The sequence below is a fragment of the Rhincodon typus genome, chromosome 32 (assembly GCF_021869965.1).
Source record: "Rhincodon typus isolate 14 chromosome 32, sRhiTyp1.1, whole genome shotgun sequence".
NCBI classification, from domain to species: Eukaryota; Metazoa; Chordata; class Chondrichthyes; order Orectolobiformes; family Rhincodontidae; genus Rhincodon; species Rhincodon typus.
In genome coordinates this window covers 34,313,293-34,340,769 of record NC_063363.1, presented here as the reverse complement: position 1 = coordinate 34,340,769, position 27,477 = coordinate 34,313,293, and positions in this window count along the sequence as shown.

Sequence of the window (27,477 nt, the reverse complement as noted above, 5' to 3'; positions counted from 1 at the left end):
ATCCAAGCTTGGGCTGACGCGTGACAAGTAAGAAATGCCAGGCAATGACAATCTCCAGCTAGAGATAATCTGACTATTACCTCTTGATATGCAGTTGTGATACCATTGCTGAAAACCTCTAAATATTCAAAGGGCTACCATTGACCAAAAACTGAACTAGACCAGCCAAATAAGTACTGTGGCTACAAAAGCAAACCGAAGGCTAGGAATTCTGTGGCGATACTTCCTATCATTCTCATGCTTGCTCACTGTGTTGAAACTATAAGTCTGGAGTGGAGCAATCCCACTTGTACAGATGAGTGAAGCTCCAACGACACTCAAGAAGCTTGACATCATCCAGGACAAAGCAGCCCACATGGTTGGTACCACGTCAACGAACCTCAATGTTTAATGACATACAGTGGTAGCAAATTCCCCCCCAAGTCACTCACCATTCTGACTTGGAAATAATTTGCTGTTACTTCAGCGTCATTTCACTGACGCCTACATCCTAAGGACTACAACGGTTTAAGAAGGAAGATCACAATCACCTGCTCCAAGGCAATTAAGAATAGGCAATAAATGTTGACCTAGCTAGCAACTCCCACATTCCATGAACAAATCAAAAAACTGCTCTCGAAGTGCATTCGGTGCTGACATGTTATGAATTGAGCATGTACCATCAGCGAAATTGAGTCGTTCAGTGGAGCAGGGAATTTGTCTCAGTATCTCGCAGCTAAGCAGCAATGGCTACTTATGCATTTCAGTGGCAAACGTACAAGAAAACAGAGAATAGTACATCATTCCACTTCATTCATTCACATCATGTGTCCTAGCCAATCTGTATGGTTCTGGAGGGGTGGATGGATGGGGTTAACCGTAACTAGGAATTAGTAACGACTGAAGCTGCTGATCAGAAAGTTCTGTACACCACAAGCAGGTCTTTCTCAGTTCGCCAATTCCGTTTCCCTCATAGGTCTAGTCAGCATCTTCTTATGCTCCAAGAAAATCTGTAGGTCAGACACCATAAACACACAAATAATTAAAGCAGGTTCAGCTGTGATAGCAGAGGTCAGCAATCTGCAGCCTGGCTATCAAAGGTCACTCCTATTGACCTACTTTGACCCATATGGAGTATACACCCGCTTTCAGTTTACACTCAGGCACTTAATCAAACTGACACAGTGTAAGGTGGAAGAGAAGTGATCTGTTGGCTAATTAATTATCATGATTATTTACTGATGTTGTGTTATGGTGGTAACGTTCTGTGGGCTACTAATGAAAGAAATGCTGAGAGGGACATAGACACTCAGTCAATCTCAGAGCTGCTCCTAGGTTCTTACAGCAGCTGCTAGTGCTTCAAGGGGCCTCTTATCATCACAGAGACCCTAAGACACAGCAGGTCCTCTGGGTAGTCAGATGCACCAAATGGAAATCCAATTTAATTTAAGCTCCCACAGAGGTACCCCAACTGGAGAAGGGGATTCTCTTGTCAAAATTCAGGCTTTAGACCATCAGGAGACCAATCATGTCAGATCTCAATCCAGCACAGCTCTGTTAAAGGCATAAAGCATGGAAGCTCTAAGTTGACCTGAAGAAGTCACTTTTGAAACAAATGTGGAGAGGTGAGGATATATCAGATGCTGGGTGACAGATGCTTCCATCATCTCCCTCAGTAAAGTATCAAACTCCTGTGTACATGAGCAGAATCCTAGACATCTAGATTTATAGAATCCCTACAGTGTAGAAGTAGGCCACTTGGTCTATTAAGTACACACCAACCTTCTGAAGAGCATCCCACCCAGACCCAACCTCTACCCTATCCCTGTAACCTTGCATCTCCCACAGCTGCACATCCCTGGACACTATGGGCAATTTCCCATGGCCAATCCACCTAAACTGCACATCTTTGAACTGTGTTAGGAAACTGGAGCACCCAGAAGAAACCCACACAGACATGGGGAGAATGTGCAAGCTCCACACAGACAGTCACCCCCAGCTGGAATCGAGCCTGGGTTCCTGGAGCTGTGAGGCATCAGTACTAACCACTGAGCCACCGTGCCGACAATCTCTCCTGCTGCCCCTGAGCACTACCCCTGGCCGGTTCCTTGCATTCCTCCTCTCCCTAACACACACATATAACACATATAAGTGCACAAACACGACCGTCACCATCCCCAACACATACATGTCAGGGTCATAGATGTCAGAGAAGATATTTTGTACTGAGAAAGGTAATATTGACATACCTTCAGACTGTCAATTCATCTGCACATTATTCAAAAATATTGCTTGCAATGACAACTGATTTGTTAAAATTGGATTTTTTCATCTCTATTACATTTTTGTTCAGTTGTTAAAGCCATGGTCTCTGGTTTGAAATAAGCCACTCATCTCTTTATTTCACTGATTTCCCTATGCAGTTCAGAGACAGTGCTACACTGCCACAGGCTCTGTTTGAGGAGAAATCTGAGTCCAATTCCTGCAATCCCCTCCCTAATTGAATTGTGGGAGTCCCAGCACCTTGTGGACTGTGGCAGTTCCAGAAGCCAACTCAGCACCATCTTTTCCAGGGCAACTGGGGATGGTCAACAAAGGCTGGCCTGGCCAGCTGCACTTCCATCCCATAGCACAAAGTTGTTGGAGCAAAGTGGATTAAGTACCTGATGGTTGAACATTTGGATATTTGCTGGGACCCTTGGGATGCTGGCTGTATGCAATGGAAAACCCAGCCATGTCTGTCATCTACTCCTGAGGGTTACCCTTCAGCGTCAGTCTCTTACTCTGCCTGGCATCATTGATTAAGTACAAAGTGCACCTCCAGCCCAATTTAGGTTTTTGTATGTCAAATTAGTATTACATAAGTGACACTGAGGTGGGGTGAACTGCAGACTCACAAATGATCTGGGTTCCTGACCTCAGCTTGAAATCTAGTTGATAGAATCCCTACAGCATGGGGGCAGGCCATTCAGCCCATCAATTCCACACAGACCCTCTGAAAAGCAAGCCACCCAGACCCACCCTCCTATCCCTGTAACCCTGTAATTGCCATGGCTAATCCACACATCTCTGTGACACTACGGGCAATTTCCCATGGCCAATCCACCCTAACTTGCACATTTTTGGACTGTGGGAGGAAACCGGAGCACACGGAGGAAACCCACACAGACACAGGGAGAATGTGCAAACTTCACACAGACAGTCGCCTGAGGGTGGAATTGAACCCAGATCCCTGGCGCTGTGAGGCAGCAGTGCTAACCACTGAGCCAACCATTTGGGAGTCGGCTTATATTTCAGCCACAATTTCATTGAATGGCAGTTCAAGCCTGAGTAGCTGAATGAAATCTGCCTATTCCTCTGCTGTTAAGTTTCCTGCACTGTAGTGTAATCACAGTGAGTGAGTTTCCAGCTCATTCCTGCACTAACCATACCAATCTGTTGTTTCAGAACATCCTGATAGTGTCCTGTTAATTAGTGCAAAGGAAAATCATTTTGAAGGATTGAATACACTGTTCTCCACGAACAAACATGACCCCTCTAATCTATTGCTGCCCAGCATGGAATTTTTTCAAAGGTAATGAGGATGAGTCAATTGCAAGATTTAAAATGAATTAGAGAAACATTTTTTAAAAATGTATGTGAAAGGTGATGGAGTTGCAGCTGAGAAGTAAGATTAGATTCAACCTCTCTCTCATGAAAAAATATTGGCAGAAAACATCATGGGCCATTTGGCCTCTTATTTGATTTATTTATTGTCATATGTATCTTGTTACAGAATACAGTAAAAAGTGTTATGTAGCGTCTCCACTCTCCGACGTTGCCTGAAAACACAATAATAAACCAAAATGTAGAACATAAAGGCAGAAATATGAAGAAATAGAGAAAGTGTCCAGCATTACAGCCCGTCTTGTTAAATGCTCTGCCATTGGCCATGGGCCTAGTGGCCAGGCCCGATTCCCCTTCACCACATCACAGCCACTGGTAGGAAAGTCGCCACCCTTCAGCATCTTCTCTCCTCCACCGATGCCCTCGTCACTATGAGCCCTCACTGGTCCTCACCAATGTCGACGCTACCAGTGCTGCCAGGTACCACAGCAGCCCACCTTGACTACACAGCTGCCATGAGTCCGCTTTGGGCCCACATCACTGACACAGCCGCTGCTGATACCACTGGGTCTCGTACTGGGCCTAAACTCACCCCACCTCCATGAATCTGCACAGGAAGCAAATGCCACAGGGAACACAAACCCGCCTCCAATGTTAAATATAAACCGAAAGAACTGTGGATGCTGTAAATCAGGAACAAACACAGAAGTTGCTGGAAAAGCTCAGCAGGGCTGGCAGCAGCTGTGAAGAAAAAATCAGAGTTAACGTTTCGGATCCGGTGACCCTCCCTCTGTTTTTGTTTTGCCTCCAATGTTGCTGTCATGAGTCTGCGCTGCTAGGCTCACTTGAGTCCATGCTGCTAGGCTCACTTGCTGCTGATATCATCATCACGACCAAGCTCTTCACCATGAGGTAAGTAAAACAAAATAGAAAAGCGAAAACAAAAGAAAAAGCAGAAGGAGCAGATGAGCTCTGGGCTCAGAAGCCCAACTCCACTGCCATCTTACTGGATGTAACATATTCTCACATTGACATGTCCATGATGCTTTCGAGCTCACCTATTTTGTGACATACAATAACACAACAATCTCCTGCCACTTGGCATTGCACTTTAAGAATGAAAGTTGCATCTCAGCGTTTAATTCTGCCAGCTTGTTGGAGTTTTGCAGCCTTATCTGGTCCTATTTGTAACGGTACTGATTGCATCAACTGACATTCATGTCCAACTGCACTAGTTTTTTCAGTGATAACACTCAGCCACATATATTGTGGTTAAGGGAGGATGTCAGGACTTATACAGTCAGAAATGGTAACAACTCATAGATAGTAATATGAAGCATACATGTAATTGAACTTAAGGCCTTTTGGAAAAGTAATCGAGATATGTATTAGATAACGCACATTAGCTCAACACATCAGTTGGCTGGATCATTCCTTCACACCATTTATATCAGAATTGTTAATGCTATGGAGTGTGATCCCGTGATATCAGCAACTAACTAGTTAATCCCAAACTGTTTTTTGATATTTATTTTCTCAACTTGTTTTTATTTTCCTTCAGGTATTCTTTCAAAATTCATAGCCCATATTATGGGTACTTTCCATCCCCAAATGTAATAGCTTTTAATTTTAACCTGATAACCTATGACTAACCTTCACAGCAGAGGTTCAGTGGGGTTCAACATCTCCTGGTCACGTTGAGAGCACTCACTGCTCTCCCATTCTCATTTTGCCAAGATCTTAAATTGAGGAATTTGATCCTTCTTCTCAATATTAAACAGTTCAAAACCACTTTCGTTCTAATTCAGCAGACAGAAGGGAGAAATTTCTGATCCTTGTAACATTCAAAGACAGCAAACAATGGAAATGATCTCATCTGACTGCTATAATTAACTATAATTGACACTTCAAAAAGACTGCCCGATGTGTTTCAGTAAATTAACATCTGATTATAGATCTTGGTTGCTAAGTCGCTATGTTTCTAACAATGGCAAAAGACCTAAAAGACATTAATAGTAATTATTTATTTTTGTGAAGAAGAGAACTGCAAAAAAAATGCAGTAAAACTTGAAAAATTTTAAATGCTTGCATCACAAGTAAAGATCAGCAATAATTAAAACTCAATAATATTCCCTCCCTAAAAATAGGCACTGACCCAATCAACAAATTTAATCTATACTGTGAACACATCATCAAATTGTGATAACCAGAATTACTTATTTCCATGATTCATAGTTTATATATATCACCCTGTTAGCCCTGTTGGGTGGGGTACTGTTTTACAGATTTGTTTGACATAGTCATTTTGAATCATAGTTTAGATAATATCCCAAGTATCACCAAGTCCCAACAGCAGGACAAACACACCAGAGGTAGCAAAACAGTGCTATACAGCCAGGGAGGAGTTGACCTGGGTGTCCTTAATATTGACTTCAGACCTAATAATGCCCCAAGGTCAAACATGGGCAAGGAAGTCTCCTGCTAATTGCTACTTACCACCACACAACCCATACTCCTACTCCCTCAGCTGATGATTCAGTTCTCTTTCATGTTGAACTTCAAAGAGGCACTGAGGTTGGTATGGCACCAGATATTCTCGAGGTGGGGCATTTCAAAGTCCATCACCAAGAGTGGCTTAATAGCACTGTAACTGAGTCAGCCAGCTGAGTCCTAAAGGAATTAGATTCTAAACTGGGCCTGCAACAAATAGCTAACAGGAGGGAAAGATTTAGGTGACTTCATCCTCACCAATCCACCTGCTGTGGATGAAGTCCCAGAACAACACTACAGGAGTTCCTCAGGTTAGTGTCCTGCCCCAATCACCTTCAGTTGCTTCAATGACTTTCCCTTGATCATAAGGTCAAAATTAGATTGCAGTGTTCAACAACATTGTGATTCTTCAAAGGCTGAGCTTGTCTGTGTCCATATGCAGCAAAACCTGGGCAACATCCAAAAGTATCAAAACATTCTTGTCTCACAAGAGCCAAGCAACACCATCCCTGAGAATAGAGAATCCAACCATTTTCCACGACATTTAATGTCATTACCATTTTCTGAAAAGAAATTGAACTAGATCAGCTGTATAAAATCAGTGGCAATAAGAATCAGTCAGAGGCTGCAATTCTGCAGTACATAACTCACTCCCACTCACCACCTATCCACTTAATTGGCACCTCATTCATTCACCACTGATGCACAGTGCAGTAGTATGCATCATATACAAGGTGTACTGCAGTAATGGAATTAGGCCATTCAGCCCATCAAGTCTGCCTCACCATTCCATGAATGCTGGGATGTTTCTTACCTTCTTGCCTTCTCTCAGTAAGCATTGATCCTCTTACTAATCAAGAACCTATCTAACTCTGCCTTAAATAAACTCAAATGACTTGGCCTTCATAATGCACTGTGGCAATGAGTTCCACAGATTCACCACCTTCTGGCTGAAGAAATTCCTCCTCATCTCAGTTCTAAAGCGTCGTCCCTTTGGTCTGGGTCTCAGCCCTGATGTACTAGTCTCTCCTACTAGTGGAAACATGTTCTCCACATACACTGTATCCAAGCCTTTCAGAATTCTGTAAGTTTAAATGAGATTCCCCCTTCATCCTTCAAAATTCCATTAATTACAGACCCAGAGTCCTTGGCTGCTCCTTATATAACAAACCCTTTGTCCCTGCAAGCATTCTTGCAAACTTCTTCTGGGCCCACTCCAAAGCTAGCACATCTTTCCTTCAATACAGGGCCCAACACTGTTCACAATATTCCAAATGCGGTCTGACCACAGCCTTATACAGCCTCAGCAGTACATCCCTGTTCTTGTAATTGAGCCCTCTCAAAATGAATGCGAACATTCCATTTGCCTTCTTAACTGGCAAATGAACCTACATGTTAAGCTTAAGAAATCCTAAAGTGGAGCCCTAAGGCCCTTTGTGTTTTAGATTTCCAAAAACTTTCCCCATTTAGAAAATAGTCCTCATCTGTATTCTTCCCAACAAAGTGCATAACCTCACACTTTCCCACATTGTACTCCATCTGTCATTTCTTTGTCCACTCTCTTAGCCTGTCCAAGTCCTTCTGCATTCTCCCCACTTCCTCAACACTACCCTGGTCTGACAACCAATCTAACAGGTCATCTTATGGATATGGCCATTAAGCCCTGAACTGGGGTAATACAGTGTGGAGCTAGAGGAACTCAGCAGGCCAGGCAGCATCAGAGGAACAGGAAAATTGACATTTCAGGTCAGGACCCTCTTTGAGAAACCCTTCTTCCCAACCTGAAATGTCAACATTCCTCTCCTCTGATGCTGCCTGACCTGCTGTGTTCCTCTAGCTCCACACTGTGTTATCTCTGACTCCAGCATCTGCAGTTCTTGCTATCTCAAGCCCTGAACTGGGATTTGAACCAAGAGATGCTTGGTCAGAATCAGGAGTGTTATCCCCTGCTGTACTCTATGGTGATTGATGGGGATGTTGAGAATTGAGCTGTCACTGCAGCTACTGGAGCAGTTCAGAAGACGTGATTGTTAAAATGGAGCCTTTGACAAGTCCTGTCAGATTGTCCAATTCCTTCCTGCAGTGCACCCTTGTTCTTTAAGGAAGTCTTCTAGCATTGACTGATACTCATGCCCCTTACCTCCCAGACATGTGCTTGGAGTACAACGCTGGACAGCTTTTCTCATTCCACCAAGAAAACGATACTGCTCAGTACCTCACATATTCAATCATTGCTGCAACTGTCAGGGCACAGAATCACTCACAGGACCTCCTGACCCAGAGACTGCAATCAGTGAAGATTGGCACTAGCACCTCCTCCACAACAATCCTCAATACCAGTGCCCCACAGGATGCATACACAGTCCCCTTACCGTACTCCCTGTACACTCAGGACTGTGTGGCCAAATTTCGTCTGAACTCCATCTACAAGTTCACTGATGACATCACTGTTGTAGGCCAGATATCAAACAATGACAAGACAGAATACAGGTAAGAGATACAGTGCTTGGTGATGTGGTATAAAGATAAAAATCTCTCCCTCAATGACAGCAAAACTAAAGAGCTGATCATCGACTTCAGGAAGCAAGGTGGAGGGCACACACTTAGCTACATTAGTGGAGCTAAGGTGGAGATGGTCGAGAGCATCAAGTTCCTGGGACTGACTATCACCAACACTCTGTCCTGGACCATGTGCCTAGGTACAGTGAAAAGTTTTGTTTTGCATGCAGTACAGGCAGATCATATTATACAAAGATCATATGGTGATTGAACAGAGTGAGGAATACAAAGTTATAGCTGCAAAGAAGGTGTACAAAAAGCAAGGTCAATATTAGAATTGAAATTTCAGAGATCCATTCAGAAGTCTAATAACAGGAGGGAAGAAGCTGGTGATGGTCAAGAATGCACAACAATACCTCTTCTTCCCCAGGAGGCTAAGGAAATTTGTCATGTCCATAAGGACTCTCACCAACATTTATAGATATACTATAGAAAGCATTCTATCTGGATGCATCACGGCTTGGTACAGCAACTGCTCTGCCCAGGACCATAAGAAACCGTGGAAAGTTGTGAACACAGCCCAGACCATCACTCAAGCTAACATTCCTTCAGTGACTCCATCTACACTTCTCAATGCCTCAGAAAGGCAGTCATCAAAGACCCCTCTTACCCATGTTATAATGTCTTCCAACAGCTTCTTCCAGGCAGAAGATACAAAAACATGTGTACAAACACATTCAAGAACAGCATCTTCCCTCCTGTTATTAGACTTCTGAATGGATCTCTGAAATTTCAATTCTAATATTGACCTTGCTTTTTGTACACCTTCTTTGTAGCCATAACTTTGTATTCTTCACTCTGTTCAATCACCATATGATCTTCGTATAGTATGATCTGCCTGTACTGCATGCAAAACAAAACTTTTCACTGTACCTAGGCACATGTGACAATAATAAATCAAATCAAATCAATTTCAGGATAACTCCGACCAGCTCCAGCTGCCTCAGTGCATTTCTTCCTCAAGAGTTTCAGGGATCTCTGTAAGTAGCACTAGATGCTTGCAACATTGGTCACCCTATTGGGAGTGCAAGCTGCATGAAACATTGATGGAAATCAGCATGCAGCACCACATAGAAAACAACGTGTAACACAACATGCAGCACAACAAGGGAAGCAGCCTGCACCAGAACATACAGTATAGCATGGAAAACAGCTTGTACCAGGACATATGGCAAAACATGGAAAATGGCATGGACCACAACATGCAGGACAGCATGAAAAATGGCATGGACCACAACATGCAGGACAGCATGGAAAACAGCATACAGTGCAACTTGTAGAACAGTATAGCTTGGAAAATTGCATGTGGCAAAGCTAGCAGCCTGCAGCACAATGAATGGTCTTGAACTTATTTTGGGGCTTAGGCCATTTTAGCCAATCAATGCTTATCTATTTTTAAAGACCCAGCTCTCTAAGTTTATTTTTGTGGCAAATAATTTTTAAGGTAGTTATCAATCTACTTCAGAACCTTTTTTGGCGTCTCTACTTCACTCAGCATGGGAATGGATTTGCTCTTTATATGTTCACTCGCAACTGGGACTCGAAATGATTTAACATAAATATTTTAAATGGCAAACTGCTCATATCCCCATCAGTCATTTCTAACTTTATATCTAAGCTAAAATTGAGGTGAAATTGAACAGAACAATGAAGGGTAGTGGTTTACTGCTGGCCTGGAACCCACAAGTTCTGAAATTGAAATCTGCAAGAACATACCATCTGGAGATTTGTGAAACAGCATCTGAAAATAAATGACCAAGTTGTATTGCTGGATAGAAAACAACTGACTCACTAACATTCTTCAATGGAAGGGATCCTCTTGATCTGGCCTTCTGAGTCTGACACTACATGTTTGGCTTCTAAACCCACTAAAATATTCTAGCAAACCACTCAGCTGTGAAAACAGTTGTAACAGAAGGCCTTTACAGAGCAATGAGGGATGAATAATAAATGTGGTCTTGTTGATGTTGTCCACATCTTGACAACAAATGTAAAAAAAACACACTGGCTTTGTAATTTGCGTGTTGTCAGCTCCATAGGGGTTTGGAATAATGTTGTTCCAGAGTGTGCAAAACAATGTTTGCATTCTTGATTGGAGCATCATTGTGGATTGTCCCAATATCCTCCCTACCACTCCATGTAGAGTACTTTCTCATGGCACATTTCTAGATAGAGGGTGTGGTGAGGGGGCATTGAGGTGATGTGGGGGGGGGAGTGTGTTGATGTTGTATGGGTTCATGGAAGGTTTCACTTGTGATTGATGCTGCGAGAGACAGGATCTCTATTTCTGCTTCAACTTCTGCAGTTGCTGTGTCATCACTGTGGATCAGTTAAGAAGCAGTTAAGAACATGTTTTCCGATGGCAACATTGTTCTGATAGTATTTCATTGCAACATTCTGCATTGCTGCTGTATTGTTTTCATTTATTAAGCATTATAGCATATTATAGCTGCAGTGCACAGTCTCTAATTATGTGTAGTAACAATTTACTTTAACTCCCACCATCTCTCCCCCCACCTCCCCTGTTGCCTCAGAGGGAAGAAAAGAAACAGTCTGTTGGATGTCTTGAGTATGGTGATCATGTGACTGATATTGGCAATACCATGAATTGGTGGAATCTACTGTGAGTCCTCATACAATCACTGAAGCCCCTTAGTAAGGATGCAAACCAACTTTTCACTGTATTCCATTGGTTTGAACATTTCCTTTTGACCTTTGAATACGGCCAAGTTTGCTCCAGAATCACATTCCAAAACTTAATTTATAATTTCTAGTGCTCAAATCCATGATCCAAACTGATAACCTGTGGGATAAATTGACACATTGCTGTGTAATTAAAATATCTTGGAGCTAAATTAGCTAAATGTTACAGCCAGACTTTAATAAGTATAAACAATATCTCTCACAGTTAGGAGCAGAGACTAGACTGTACACAAAACCTGTTTGGAAACCTGACCAGGGAGACTCAAATCAGCCAGCCAAATGGTAGCATCACAATATCCAGCTGCTGGTCATTGAAAAAAAACATTGAAAATGTGTTGAAACATAGAAACATAGAAAATAAGGGCAGGAGTAGGCCATTTGGCCCTTCAAGTCTGCTTTACCATTCAATACGATCGTGGCCAATCAACCAACTCAGGATCCCTATTTTCACTTTCTCGCCATACCCTTTGATCCTTTTAGTCCTAAGAACTATATTTAACTCTTAAAGAACAGTCACTGGACTTGAAATGTTAACTCTGTTTCTCTCTCCATAGGAGCTGCCAGCCCTACTGACAATTTCTGTCTTTGTTTCAGATTTCCAGCATCTGCAGCTCTTTGTTTCATATCTAACGCTTTCCTGAAAACTTTCAATGTTTTGGCCTCAACTACTTACTCTGACAGAGAATTCCACATCCTCACCACGCTCTGAGTGAAGAAATTTCTCCTTATCTCAGTCCTAAGTGGCTGACCCATGTCTTTAGACTGTGACTCTTGGTTCTGCAATCCACTGGCATTTGGTATCTGGGTAGCAGCATATTTTATATTTTCATGTTTTGATGCTTATTTACTGCTTTCATATCTGCACCATGTTATAAAGTTAATTTTGCTTTATATGGTTGGCTCTGTGTGGAAAGAAAGACAGCTTTACAAAGCTAGCATTTGTACAGTGAAAACAGCAAGGCAACACAACTTACAAAATGAGCAATCAAGATATAAGTGTTAGATGATTGCTTCCTGTGGATGGTTATCAGATGTTGATCAGGTAGCTCAGTATATGCATCGAGAAAGGCTGTGATACATTATAAACATACAAATAATAACAAAGAGGAAATTCTTGTATATTCCTGTCTCACAAAACTCAAAACCCCAAAATATCATGACATAAAAATTCCCCATCTGTATCTGTATCATCTCCACAGAAAGGTAAAAAAAACTTTATTGGTAATTCTACAAATTTTTCTCCAGACCTTTCGGGCAAGTCCAAGTGAGCACTCTGGCCAAGATAATTCTCTGCAATTGCTAAAAATTGATCTCTCCCATGCGTCATCTCCAAGTCCCACCTCCTCGTCAGAAACAGGTTGAGTTCTCATTATAAGGCTTATAATGAACTGTGACTGAGCCATGAGGCATGAATCTACTCCACAGGTTCCCAAGGAAAGGACCCCCTCCTGAAACCTAATGCAGCTCTGACCATGCATGCCTTCTGTCTGGCTTGCCATTCACTTTTTAACTAGCAAGTTATGGTGGGTGGATTTGTGACAACTTCAAATCCCTGTCAAATCCAATCCTTTCCAAAATATTTAATAAATCAAATGCTTTAATCTGACATTAGTCTTGTGGCCTTCCCCTACTTTCTTTCCAATTTTTGTTCTTTTATTCATTCAGGGGTATGGACAATGCCGCCAGGGCCAGCAGTTATTTCTTGGCCCTAGTTGCCCTTGAGAAGGTGTTGAGCTTCTTGAACCACTGCAGTCCACATGCTGTAGGTAGACTCACCATGCTGTTGGGAGTTAATTCCAGGATGTTGACCCACCTACAATACAGGAACGGTGATAAGTGGAGAGGTGATGACCTAGTGGTAGTATCACTAGATGAGTTAATCCAGAGATCCAGGTGATGTTCTGGGAAGTAGTGTTCAAATCCTATGATGGGATATGGTGAAATTTGAATTCAATAAAAATCTGGAATTCAGAGTCTGATGATGACCATGAAACTCTTATCGATTGTCAGGAAAAAGAAACAATTTAGTTCGTTAATATCCTTAAGGGAAGGAAACTGTTGTCCTTACCTGGTCCGGCCTACATGTAATTCCAGACTCACAGCAGTGTGGCTGAGCCTTTAACTGCCCTCTAAGCACCTAGAGATGTGCTATAACTGTTGTCCTAGCCAGCAACACTCACATCCTGTGAGTGAATAAAAGGAAGTTTCCACATCGGGATAGTGAGTGGCATAGGGAGGAGCTTGCGGATAGTAGCATCTGTGTATCTGCTGTCCTTGTCCCTCCAAATGAAAATGGTAATGTGTTTGGAAGGTGCTGTCTAAGAAGCCTTGGTTAATTTCTACAGTGAATCTTGTAGATAGTGCACACTACCACAGCTGAGTTGTGGAGGTGAATGATAATAATGTTTGTGAACGTGGTGCCAATCAAGTGGACCACTTTATCTTCAATGGTATCAATTCCTGAACGTTACATGTGAGGGGGCTTTAATTTTACTTCTTTACTCATCTGACCCAGCTGCAGAAATCCATTAAGGTAACAAGTCCACTGTCATTTTGCATTAAATGTATGGCATAGAATGTCACTTCTGCTCATCTGGTCACATGGTACTTTCTTTCCATGTGCACTTCAAAGTAGCTCCTTCTCTCATTAAGTAATCCTTTCCTTACAGCCTTGATTGCTCTTCATCCAACAACTCCTTCCACCTAGCCTAAGTTGTATGTTGGCGATTTCACACGAATACATAGGTGTGCTGTAGTTACACCACAGTGATAAATGTTCTGGTATTGAACATAAGAAGGTGGCATTTAGAATCAACACCATATTGTGCAACTCGAGTTTTATATAGATCAGAGCTTGTGGCCATTGTTATGTGTTATCTGATGCAGCTTTTCAAGATTACTTTTCCACTGTTAGCTCACAACCTGTGAAAACTCGTTCCATTATTTGTCCTGAAGAGATTTGAATCAATTGTTGGACCAATATTGGTCCAATAGTGTTGTTGGACTATTGTCAAAACATTGATATTCCCTTTGGTCTGAACTTTGACTACTCTGGTTTCAGACATTAAATGCATTCTCATTTTCAAGTCCATTTTAAGTTCATATCATGTCTGTTTGTGGCAATTTGAGCAAACGGCATGGCTGAGCAAACTGACCATAGCACTGTGGTACAGGGAGTTTTTCAAATGGGGGAGGAAATAAATGTAATTGCAATCAGGGATAGTATAATCAGGCGAATAGCCACTGTTCCCTGTTGACAAGATGAAGAGTCCCGAAGGCTTTGTTGCCTACCTGCTGCCATTGTTAAAGATATTTCATTTGGCTGCAGAGAAACTTTGAGTGGGGGAGGAAAGATCCAGTTGTCATGTTTTATGTGAATTCTAGTGATATAGGTAGAACGAGGAAAGAGGTTCCACAGAGAGAATATGAGCAGCTCGGGTTTAATTTTAAAGCAGAACCACAAAGGTAATAATCTCTGGATTGCTACCTGACCCATGAGCTAATTGGTACAAAGTCTGTAAGGTTAAAGAGGGAAATGTGTGGTTCAAAGATTGCTGTGGGAGAAATGGGCTTGAATTCGTAGGACATTGATACCAATACAGGGGATGAAGGGAAATCTTCCAATGGGATGAATTCCACTTGAATCATGCTAGGACCAGTGTCTGGTGAATCGCGTAACATCTGAATCTGAATGTCTGTCAAGTCGGAAATGAAATGATTGAATTAACAGTGCAAATAAAAATGAATGGATGTGATTTGATGGTGATTACCAAGGTGTGGTTTTGGGGAGACCATTTCTGGGAGTTGAATGTCCAAGAATATTCAATGTTTCAGAAGAATGAATAGAAAGGAAAATGAGGCGGTGTAACTTTGTTAGTAAGGAATCAAGATCAGTGATGCAGTGAGAAATGATTCTGGCACTGGAGAGCTCAATATAGAATCAGTCTGGGTAAAAATAAGAAATAGCAAGGGAAAGAAGTCCCTGGCAGAGTAATCTATGGGATCACCAAAAAATAGTTACACAGTAAGACACAGTATAAACCAGGAAATACTGAGAGCCTGTAAGAAAGGTGGGACAATAATCATGAGTGATTATAATATATATATACAGAATGGATTAATGAAATTGGTAAAGGTAGCCTAAAGGGAGAGTTCATAGAGTATATGAGAGATTGTTTCTTTTTCAATTTGAAAGTGAGAAACTTAAGTCCCACAGCCATGTTCTGTGTTAAACAAAGGTAATTACATTGGCATGAGGACAGATCTAGCTCTCGTGGACAGTGTGGGGAAAAGGTAGGATAGTCGATGAGCAATACCAGATGTTTAAGAAGATACTCAATTGCTCCCAACTGAAATATATTCCACAAAGGAAGGAAGATTGTAAGAGGGTGAAAAATCATCCACAGTTAAGCAAGCAAGTTAAGGATAACATAAGTGCAAAAATGAAGGCATACCTTAGTTGCCAAGGTCAGTGGCAAGCTGGAGGACTGGGAAACTTTTAAAGACAAAAAAAGTGTCATCAACAAAATAATAAAGAGAGCAAAGGTAAGTTATGAAAGAAAGCTTGCACCAAGTATTTAAACAGGTAGCAAAGACTTCTACCAGCATCTAAAAAGGAATAGAGGAGCTGAAGTGAATGTTGGCCCTTTAGAGATCATGACTGCAGAGTCAATAATGAGAAATACAGACACTGCAGAGAAACTAAATCAATGTTTTGTCTTAAATTTCAGGATGGAGGATACTGAAAACATGCCAATAGTAACAGATAATGCAGAAACTATAGGAAAAGAAGAACTTAAAACAGTCATCATCACTAGGGAAAAAGTATTGAACAAAGTTTTCAGATTGAAAGCAGACAATTCACCAAGGCCTGATAGCCTGCATCCTCGAGTTTTAAATCAATTGGCAGCAGAAATATGAATGCATTTGTTACAATATTACAAAATTCCCTCAATTCTGGGCAGGTTCCAATGGATGAAAAATGTGCTGTTTTAACACTTATTCAAAAATGGGAAGAATGCATAAAGGAAGAAACGATAGACCAGTTAATCTGTTGTTGGGAAATGGGACATTTGGAAAGTCAAATTGTAAACCAAGAGTCAGGATGGTTTATGAAGGTAAACTTTGTTTGACTCATTTCTTCCAAGATGCAAACTGGGAATGGGGCTCCTGTATATGTAGTTTTTCTGGACTTTCAGAAGGCATTTGATAAGGTGCCACAAAATAGTTTAAAACACAAGGTAAGATCATGTAGGTTTAGAGGTAATATACTAACTTAAAAAGAGGATTGGCTAATTGAAGAAAGCAAAGAGTTGGAATAAACATTTTTTTTCCCTCTGATTGGCAAGTTGTAAGCTACAACCCAAATGGATTGTCATGTGGTTCAGCCCTTGGGCCACATCTATTTACAATCTAAGGTATGATAGCCAAATTTGCAGATGACACTAAAATAGGTGGAAAAGTAGGTAGCAGTGAATAAATAAGAAATTTACAAATGAATATGGATAGTATAGGTAATTAGCCAAGATTTGAAAGATGGAATTTCATGTAGATAAGGGTGAAGTTAGCCATTCTGGTCAGAAGAATAAAAAGACAACTTAGTGTCTAATTGGACAGCAACTTTAATGCAAGGATCTATGTGTCCTCTTACATGAAACACAGAAAGCTAGCATGCAGGTAAAGCAGGAAATAAGGAGGGCAAATGGAATATTCACAAGTATTGCTAAAGGAATGGGGTAAAAGAGTAAGAAAGTGCAGTTTCAAATGGACAGGGCATTGGTGAGATTGCATCTGGAGAACTGTGCACAATTTTGATCCCCCTACTTGTAATTACATTAGAGTCAGTCCAGAGAAGGTTTACTAGATTAATTCCAAAGACAAAAGACTTGTGTTATGAGGAATGATTGAGCAGTTTAGACCAATACTCATCAGTGTTGAGAAGAATGAGAGGAGATATAATTGAGGCATATAAAATGCTAAAGGAGATTGACAAAGTAGATGTAGATGTAGGCCTCTATCCTCTGGAGTTCAGAAAAGTCAGAGGTGACTTAATTAAAACATAGAAGAATCTGTGGGGCTTGACTGGGTGGATGTCAAGAGGGCATTCTCTCTTGTGGTAGAACCTAAAGTAGGGATAACAGTTTAAAAATAAGGGATTGGTAATTTATGACAGAGATGAGGAAACATTTTTTGGTCTCAGAGGTTTGTGAGACTACAGAATAATCTTCTTCGAAAGGCAGTGCATGTAGAATCTTTCAATATTTTTAAGGTGGAAGTAGATAGATTCATGATGCCTGAAGGGTTGAAAGATTATTGAGGAAATGCAGGCATGTAGATTTGAAGTTAAAATCAGATCAGAACAGAATTAATTGTGGAAGATATGTTAATAGGCCTTTGCTGAAAGGCATTACTATCACTATATCACACTGTGACTGAAACCCAGAGCCCATTGTCATATCATTAGGGATTGGTCTGCCTCCCAAAGTCAATGCACATGTGCCATCAAAGGACAAAAGCAGCAAGGTCATGATCGCACCAACATCTCATCTAACTTACTCAACATCCCTACTTGACTACATTTCATAGCTTTTCACTATATTGGACTAAAGAGGAGGTTGATCATCACTTTGCTGGGAATAGCCAAAGCACTTTTTTCCCACATCCTGGGGATAAATTTGCACTGGGCCTGTGATATAATAGTTGCAGGCACGGGTCATCATCATCAGTGATGCTCAAGTGAAAGATGTGGTTGTGACCTAGGACATCATTTTCACTGGATAGCCGCCAACTGTATATGATCTTCAGGGAGGGCAACCTAGAACGATTTCACAAAAATACACCAGACACCATGATAAATGAGATCAAACACTCAGATTCCCCAATAAAATGCACCGTCGGGTTAAAGTATTTTATGGTCTGACAGCAAGCCAATGATTAAAAGGGACCAGCTGTATTTTGATCGAAATCTTTTAATGAACGTGGATTTTAATTTAGGACTTGAGGAAGCTGAAATGTTCCTTGCTTGTTTCTTTTGGCAGTTTGCTTATTTTTAGAGGTTTTACTCAGCCTTTCTAGTGTAAAATACACCCACGCAGTAACTCAGGTTCAGAATAAATTAATGCTATGTGATTTTTTTCCCTTCAGCCTTTAATTCGGAGGAACCTGCAAAACACCAAAAGCAGGGTTACCCTCAGTCCTGGGAGGCATGTTGCCCGCTCTCCACTGTACCTGGGCAATCTTGTCTCAAGCCTCAGAGTCATCTTGCTGGCAATGATTTCCTCATTGTGGGATGCAGTGATGCAGCTGCAACATCTCTTCAAAACCTGACCTGCTGACCTTACTGAGACTGTTGTCCAAGTTACTACATGCCTGGGGAGGCAATGGCCTAGTGGTATCATTGCTGGACTGTTAATCCAGAGACCCAGATAACATTCTGGGGATCCAGGTTCAAATCCAGCCACGGCAGATGGTGGAATTTGAATTCAATAAAATATCTGGAATTAAGAATCTAATGACAACCATGAATCCATTGTCGATTGTCAGGAAAAAAACCATCTGGTTCACCAATGTCCTTTAGGGAAGGAAACTGCCATCCTTACCTGTTCTGGCCTACATGTGACTCCAGACCCACAGCAATGTGGTGGACTCTGAACTGCCCTCTGGGCAATTAGGGATAGACAATAAATTCTGTCTCGCCAGCAATGTCCTCATCCCATTAAATGAGTAAAGGAAAAAAAAACATTCCAGTCCACTTGTCATTCTATAGCATAGTTTTAAGTAGATCTCCCCCACCTCTTATAATGGTTAGTTGAGAACTTTCCTGTAATCATCTTCAACCAGCCTTGTTTTCAGCAGTGATCAACAGACAGGAATCACTGTTGTATAACATAACGGTTCTGCAAGGATTAATATTCACGTGAAATTGGTTCCACCCATTCAACTGATGTCACATACAATCTTGTTTGGAGACAAGGAATTTTAATCTAGATTTCAGAGGAAGAAAGCTCCCTAAATTCCCAGCATATTTTCCTGACTTAGATATTTATATCAATTTGTTTAGCAAAGTTAAGACACACCTCTAGACCATCTAGCTTAAAGGTGGGTATGCTTTCATTATACAACCAAAGCCCTTTTTGTTGTGCTGATTGCCTCGTGTAATAAACCTTCTTGTTATCCAAGAGCAATGTGTTTTCTGTAAATGTGGCAAAGCATTCTCTACCATTGACATATGAAGAAAGACTGAATCGATTGGGCTTGTACTCACTGGAGTTTAGAAGAATGAGAGGGAATGTCATAGAACTATACAAAATCCTGATGGGACTGGACAGGCTAGATGCAGGAAGAATGTTCCTGATGTTGGGGAAGTCCAGAACTAGGAGTCACAGTCTAAGAATAAGGGGTGACCCATTCAGGACATGAGATGCAGAAGATCTTCACTCAGAGAGTTGTGAACTTTCTGGTATTCTCTACCACAGGAAGCTGTTGAGGCCAGTTCATTAGATATATTCGAGAGAGAGCTGGATGTGGCCCTTGTGGCTAAAGGGATCAGTGGGTATAGAGAGAAAGTGGAAATAGGGTTACTGAGATTCTATGATCAGCCATGATCATATTGAATGGTGACGCAGGCTCAAAGGGCTGAATGGCCTACTCCTGCACCTATTTTCTATGTTTCTATGTTTATAGTCACTTAATAGGTCCCTGGAAAAGGAGAATTAGTGACAGCAAACCACCTCAAACAACTCTTTCTCTGTGCCACATCCTGGTAGAAGTGGCTAACACCTCGAGGTGCCAGCAATTATCATCTGATAAAATATTACAGTTAACATCGGGAAACATATGGTTGTGGGGTGCTGTCAGGTGCCAATCAAGTGTTTCAGATTGAGTCTTGTTATTACATGGAAATGTTAACAATTTTACTGCTCTACTTTTAACAAAAAGGAAATTTACAAGCAGCTCTCAAACTGGCTGGGATCTGAACTGTGTCGTCTGAAGGATGTGGTCAAAACAGATTCATAGTAACAACAGAAAAAAGAAAATGGCACATAAACTTGAGAAGGTGAAATTGTCACGGGTGTGGGGATTGAGTGGACAGTCCTTTCACAGAGCTGACACAGCCATGAAATGGACCAAACAGCTTTCTGCCATGCTCTACTGTTTCTGATTGTAGGTGTGAGAAATTATTTGGACACCCAGAATCATGCAATGCTTTCAGTTCTGCTTTGATGTGCTGTTGTTAACAGTTGCACCTGTTTTAGACATCTGTGAGCTTAATTTTGGGAAGTACTGGTGAAAAATTACAGGACACTTGACATTATCCTATTGTTTGCACCTCTTTGCCAATGCATATGTGTTTGGTCTTCTTCTCATGCACTTCTGAAGGATCTTTGTATTCCCCACGCGACTTCTGAATCACTATCCAAATTACGTATTGTGGGTCTTGGCTATAATTTTGCATATTCTTTGTGTAAATGCTCCACTTAGGTTAAGGTATTCTAACTGAATGGTCAGTTCTTGTTTCTCATTTCAGATGCGAGTACAAATGTCATGTAAGACAAGTTTTATCCTGTTTCCAATTACGGAATCTCTCCCATCTTTATACATCCCTTTATCCTCTATAGGGTTTGTAAATGTCAAGTTTGGTATCTCCTCCTGATATTACTGACCTCACTCTCCTACCATTTTTAACTTTAAGGCCCTGCTCTCGGACTTTGCCCTTTCAATTAAGCTTTCTAATTAAAGAGAATGTTCGCTGTTGTCTCGGAACCAAAGATTAGAAAATTATCAACTAAATTAACTTGGAATATGAATGAAGCTATTACAAGACAGGAGGCACAGGCAGAGGGGGTCTGTGACTGGAATGACTATAAATGAACCCCAGCACTTGAGTGAAACTTGTGTGTTCTAATGTTGCAGATATTGCCCTGCAATGCCATCAAAAAAACACATGGTACCACTTTTCAAACATTTACAAAATCTTTAGAATGTGAGACTCTTCAGGGAGTTTTAATCTACTAATGAGGCCAATTACATCATGTTATTTTAATAAAGTACCTACTAATTGAGAAAGTCAAAGCTTTCGACAGTGAGGCAGGCAGGAGACATAAAGCCTGATTGGTAGAGGCCCATCGAAAATGTTGTCCAGAGACGTGTGCACTGCAACTCAACCATAGCTAGCTCCTACAGAAGGATCTCAGTCTGCTCCAACCCTCTCACACCCTCCCAACTGTTTCATTTAAGGGTTCAGAGTGGAAGATGACCTCCAAAATCAAATCCAGTAACCCTCTCAATATACCAGATTATATCCTTAGATCTCCAATAGACAACTAATTTGAAGATAGTCAATGCAATAGGAAATTGAGAAACCTCTTCATTCAGAATGTGCTTAGAATGCAGAACTTAACCACTGTGAAGTCGTGGAGGTAAAGATGTTTGCTGTTTTTAAGGGGAAGCAAGATAAACCTATGAGGGAGAAAGGAATAGAAAGATATTTTGTGATGACGTTAAGGTGTGAGGAGGCTCAGGTGAAGCATGAAGACATTGAGCCATTTCCACATTGTAAATTTGATATAATTCTATGTAATATCTCAGTAAAACATCTAGACTTAAGGGTTTATCTACTGCCACTTCATCCCAGTTTACTGGAATATATTGTGTGTCAAAATTGAATGTTAGGGGCTGTTAAATATTCAAAGATTAGCAACTGTTCAAGAAGGCACACCACCTTCTCAGGCCAATAAAGAGATAAATGGGACCTTGACAAATCCAAGAACAGTCAAATATAGAACATCTACCAGGCGATGACTCAGGCTGTAGAACATAAGATAAGCATATTTAGAGCAACAGTCAGGACAAAGTCTATTTACAGCAATTACAAACTTTCTTAATCCCCTTGAGATCCCAAAAGCAAAATTCTCTCTCTCTGTTGACCCTAACATAAAGTTTAAACTTGAGACCTGCTTATTAGTCATTATACAACTACTTGCCGGCCACCCTTACTGCTGCTGGCTTCTCACTGATTGACTTGGTGTTGCAATACAGTGGAATATAGCTTCACAGTCTACTGGAAATAGACCAGTACAAAGGACATTAAGAAATTTACTCCTCATAACTATGTCTAAGTCATCAGGAATTCATGGTTGAGAATCATTTGTGGCCACACAAATAGTGTGGCAGATTAATGTAAGGAGCCACACACGATGCTTGAAATTCTGAGCATCCACTTGGCTAACTTCATTGAAATGCATTGTTCCACTTCAAATACTTGAGGATCAAATTTTACCCTTCCTGTGGCAAGTGAACGCCCTGTGGGGTATACCTGCCCAACGTCTTCCCATGAGTTTCAAACTTAAATAATTCTTCTGAACAAATCACAGAGATATTGATGAGAAGACATGAGGAACCATTTTCAGAAATAAAGATGGGGCTCTAATTATACAGTCGGGGTCCGATGGCACAGATATAAGGTAATTGGCTAAGGATGCAATTGGGAAAGTGGGAAGAAAATATTTACGCAGCAAGTAACTAGGCTCTGGAATGCTCTGCCTATGAGCATGGAAGATGCCTTTGAGAGGGGTTTGCATTATTATCTGAAAAGGAATAATGTCCAGGACTATGCAGAGAATGCTGGGTGGGTGGTACCAGGTGAATTGTATTTGCAGAGAGCTAGCACAGACGTGATGGGCCAAATGGTCTGCTGAGCTAAAACCATTTTATGATTTTGAACCATAGGCCTCTATGCTAGGCTAATGTAATGGCTTTGAGATCTTGAATGGAGTGAAGCAGGGCTATGTTCTTGGACCAGTTAATTGAAACCTGAAATGATGTGGTGATAACTCTAAGGACTGGAAGTATCAACACAAGAAAGAAAACACTGGAAAACACTGACCTATTGAGCTTTCATCATTTTTGAAAAGATCAAGGTCAACATCTCATTTTTGTCTATGAACAATCTATAAAGCAGCATCTGTCCATTTCTCAACATGGTTTTCTATATCCAACGGTGCCCCAAGTCTATGTGTCCAAACTGCAATTAATTAACCATCTCTGTAATCATCATCGATAAGTTTGCATATCCATTGTCTTCTTATATCTTTAACTACAACCATAAATAGATGGAGTCTTTATGAATGTTTTCATGGATTTCAAATACTGATAATGTCTTTATAGTGTTTTATGATTCAAGAAAGATTGATGGTTTTAAAGGGCTGCCTTAACAGAGTAACTTTTGATATGATCTCTTGTTTCTTCACTGAAACCAATACACATTAAAAGGATTTTTTAAACTTTGAAATAGATGTATTTTCCAGTATTAATGATAGTACATTAGCATTCAGTGCTTTATTGGAATGTATGCTCCAATCATTTTAAAATATTTCCATTTTAATTGTATATTTCTTGGGGACTGTACATGTTGATTGGCTATGAAGGGCATTTGGGTGCACATTGGTGGATGGATGGAAAGCTGAGGGAGCTTTGTGGGGTTATAGACAAATTTGAAGGTGTGAGGGGCTGCACGTGGCTTGGTGAGGGTGATGGCAATGATGGGTAATGTTTAGGGGACAATAGAATGATATTCAGAGCAGACAAATGATATTAGTGGAGCATGCAGCAAATTAGAAGATCTGCCACCACACCTACACCCCTCATGCACTCCAGCATGACTTGCAATATGCAATGTGAACCGGAAACCTGGGTGCAAAGACAGAAATATCAGGCACATCACACACAGGTTGTGTGCACATTTTGGAAGGTGCAGAAGCTTGCAGATCAGGCTTTCCCACGATCACGTGAAAATCTGGACCCAGGGCTGAACTCTTTCTGTTCCAGGGATTTCTTTTGTTAATTCATTCACAAAATGTGAACATGAATGGGCAGGCCACCCTAGCAATTACTACCCATCCCTAATTGCCTAGAGGGCATTTAAGGGTCATCCACATTGCAGTGGGTGTGGAGTTGCATATAGGCCAGATCAGATAAGGATGGCAGTTTCCTTTCCTAAAGGACACTAGTGAGCCAGATGGGTTTTCCCCAACAATCAGCAATGGATTCATAGTCATCATTCCAGGTTTTTATTGGGTTCAAATCATACCATGGTAGATGGTGGAATTGAACCGAGGTCCCCAGAACATTGTCTAGGTCTCTGGATTAACGATTCAGTGATAATACCACTAGGCCATCACCTCCCCAGCATAGCAGATCAGTTGAAGAGTGGAGTGACTTCTGTCCACTCACCCTTCCTGTGCCACTAGGTCACACACAGGGGACAACTTAAAATCCTCTCCCTGCCACAAGAAATGTCATTAAGCAACCTGGGGCACTACACTAGATTACCAAGTGAAGAGTTGGATTGTTGTTGGGACTAATCTTCCCACAAGCTTAACGGAGTGTAAAAATGTAGACTTCCCATCATCCACCTCTGCCATTACATTGTTTTAATGGTTAGGGGCAGGAAGATGAGAGAACTAAAGGTTATTTGTGTTGTAAGAACAGAGGTATTGCTGTGCAGGTTTAGTGCTCTTTTCTCATTGACAATCTCAACATTAATATTTCATTTCTCAATTCCATCTCATCTAATTGAATTACACTGGCAAACAGCCTACATACTGCAGACCACCCACTGTACATGACTATCTTTCATTGCACTGAGCGGGTTGGGTTCATAAAAATTCAAATACCTGCCAAGGGCTGTAACAGTAGAATTAATACACAAGATAACATAGTCTTTTTTATTGACATTGTGTTAATCCAAATGTGTCAGTATAAAATGGACATATGAAAGTGGCAGCAATGAAAAGATTGACTAGTTCATCATGCCCGTCTGATTCTCAAACTGCCTAAAGCATCATAGCTAAACACTTCCAGAAGCTCTTTGCCATGAAAGGCAAAACAAAACACAGGCTCCATGCAGGAAAAATAATGTAAAGCATTCCTCTCTGATCCTCTCAGAGAGCTAAAAGCAGGCCAGGAGGCCAAGTATACATTAATAACTAATTGCAATGAAGGGGTAATCTATGGTGGTTGGACCTGTCAATGAGAAGATCAGTAAACTGTAGGTCAGCATAAAATACTGATAGCAGAAGATCAAGTTTTGAGACAGATCCCTGACAATGATAAAAACCAAAAGAACTGCGGATGCTGTAAATCAGGAACAAAAACAAAGATGCTGGAAAATCTCAGCAGGTCTGGCAGCATCTGTGGAGGAGAAAACAGAGTAAACGTTTCAGGTCCAGTGACCTTTCCTCAGAACAGTTCTGAGGAAGGGTCACTGGACCCGAAACGTTAACTTTGTTTTCTCCTCCACGGATGCTACCAGACCTGCTGAGCTTTTCGAGCAACTTTGTTTTTGTCCCTGACAATGATGTCTGTATGACTCTGACCAATGCCCCTGCTTCCATTCCCATTAAAACCCATTTAACAAAGAATGGAATACTGGACCGTCCAAGTTCATACCGAAAAATTAGAAACATCTCCAGCAAATACCCTGACACTGACACCAAATGATTACATATCACTCACTTTTTGATCTGCTTGTTTTATATGTAAGACGTTTTACAGAACAGACATTGAACTGTTGGCTTTTTCTGCCCCAAATCTCTAGATAGCTGTGAAGTAGGATGCTTTAGCTGGAGTTTGTCCATTCCATCTGTTTCCTTTTCTTTATTCTCTCTTTTGCATTTTCTTTCTCTCTATTCTTTCTTCTCAGTGACATCCTGAACTCCCAGCTTCAGTGCAGATCCTGTCTCCCAGCCTCAGCATAGACTTGGACTCTTAGCCTCAGCGTGGACCCGGCGAGGCATCCTGTCAGCCTGGTCTGACGATCCCCAGGCCCAATGGATTCTCCTTTTAGCCCAGTGTGGTATTCTTTTGGCCCAGCACTGTGGTTTCTTGGCCTGACATGGTTGTCTTTCGGCCTGGTATAGAAGCCTCATGGCCCGGTATGGCATTCTCCGTCCTGATTTGGCAATCTTTTGGTCCAACATGGTGACCTCCCAGTCTGGTATGGCTGTCCCTTGGTCATATGTGAGGTAACTCAACCCAGCGTTTTGGTCTTTCGGTGGCCCATGGTGTTCTTTCAATCTGTTGTGGCCTCAGCATGAACTTCTGGCCTCCAGGTGATTTCAGAGCAACTCCTGGCCTCAAGATGAAGACTGGCACAGTCTGGAGTCAATATTGAAAAGATACGCTGGGGATTTTCCTGCCACATGTATGGAATGTTTCTGTTGTGAAGATCACAAATGCGAGATGTTTAGGTCCCAAAATTTAAAACATATCGACATAAGAATTTAAATAAACTTTCAGGAAGTTTCTTCTGAAACTTTTAAGAAACCTTGGTCTTACAATAGACATCTTCTGTGTGTCTTCCAGTTAGGCAGGCTAACACCAGTTGATCATTACCCTGAATCAAATAAATTGATTTGGCTCATGTTCATTCCACTGTTGAAAACAAGTTTCTGTTTCCTTGTCACTTTCACAAATTGATAGAAGCTTGTGTGGTGCTCATGTTTCGTTTGTCCAACAACTACAATGATATTTGAAATACAGACTCAACCCGGTAGGTTCTCTCTGTCATGATCCACATGTTGTTGGAATGTTACTTCATTGATGGACAATCCAAATGGTCATTGAAGTAAATAGCAATTACCAAAAGGTGTTATAAGTTTCAATGACTTCCTGTGAGGAAGACATACGACATTCTTGGAAATCTTTTTAGTTCATTGTTCATTCACCTTGAATCTAAATGTACATACTCTCAAACTGAATTGGAAAGAAAGCACTGATGATCATGCCCCGGTCATCACTTTTCCAGAAATTGTCCCAAAATGCATAAATCCCAGTGAGACCACCATAGTGACTAATCCAATGATGGACTGCTATTCAGAAAGAAGAAATTCACACTAGGTTTCATCACTAACAGAAAATAATTTTAATTATTGTAAAATACCTAACTTTAACAAAAAGCAGAGAAAAGAACACATGTCTAATCTACTGCTGTGCCACTTGAACTAAAGCCCTTCAAAACCTTCAAATACACATATACTCAATCATAATTAAGACAACATACAAAGGATTTCACATATAAACTATAGAATAGGAATACACAGGTTAAATAAGTACTGAAGAACAACAGGGCAGATTTCACCT